Genomic DNA, 1,022 nt, shown 5'->3' with positions numbered 1-1,022 from the left:
TCATTCCGAAAACGTTGTTCGTGTGTGCGCAGACGACTTTCGCGCGAACGCAGTGTGCAAAATTCATAGTAGTGAAAACTCTTAGACACACGATGCCAATAAAAGGTTTCACTTTTCCGAAATGCCATTAAAAAACCTCTTAAAGTATCTAAGCAACAACATTTTTTTTTAAACATATTTACTTTCAAAAATGCGTCTGTTAATAACGAAATATTAGCTTTTGTAGTGTTCATTACTTGGCCAATAGGAAAGCTAGCCATCTCATATTTTGGGCAATCTTTGCATTTACATGCTTTTCTGCTCCTTTGTTGCAATCTACAGGCAGGATATTGAATATTAGGACATTCGTAGTTATCTAACAGCTTTATTTTTCTATTATTTTTTGGCCAAAAGTTGTAGTTCTGCAGTCGGTAGCTCACCGCCCCATGTAGAGTTACTCTATATGCTTTGGTAGCATATACAGTAACTCTAGCCACATGATGCTTTGAGCGCCACGAGGGGTCCAAACTCCCATAGACGGGCTGTCAGCTTTCCCTCTAGGTAATAGAATATGCGGTAGTGTGTTCAGGGAGGACTCGCGGCTGTCGCTGTTGATGTCGAAAGCCACGAGACGACGCCACCAGAGCATGGGCTGTCACTGCATGCATGCACTCCTCCCGATACGCGGCGGTGCGTTCTGTACATCGCACAGAGTATTTTTGGTCCTTTCAAAAGCCAACACTTCAATAACGTGTCCTGTAAATGTTTGTCATTGTACATGCACGACAAATAAAATTAAATGCGATAGGACAAGTCGCGCACGGAAGAAAAAAAAATAGCAGTGACTAGCAGACGGCCGCAAAACAGCCAAAATTGCTGAAAAGCAGCTCCAAATTCTTTTCCAATAGCTGCATTGTGTACAAGCGCAGAGAACTTACAGCGGGTACTGCTGCCGAGGAAAGTTTGAACACAAGGGTAATGAACAAACTATTGTGCATACCAACGTTCCTAGACAGTTTCAGTTTCGCAGCTCCGCTCGGAAG

The sequence above is a fragment of the Amblyomma mixtum genome, chromosome 3, assembly GCF_055824585.1.
Source record: "Amblyomma mixtum isolate Tamu chromosome 3, ASM5582458v1, whole genome shotgun sequence".
Lineage (NCBI taxonomy): Eukaryota > Metazoa > Arthropoda > Arachnida > Ixodida > Ixodidae > Amblyomma > Amblyomma mixtum.
The sequence above is the reverse complement of the archived record's forward strand: the minus strand, read 5'-3'. Positions refer to the sequence as shown.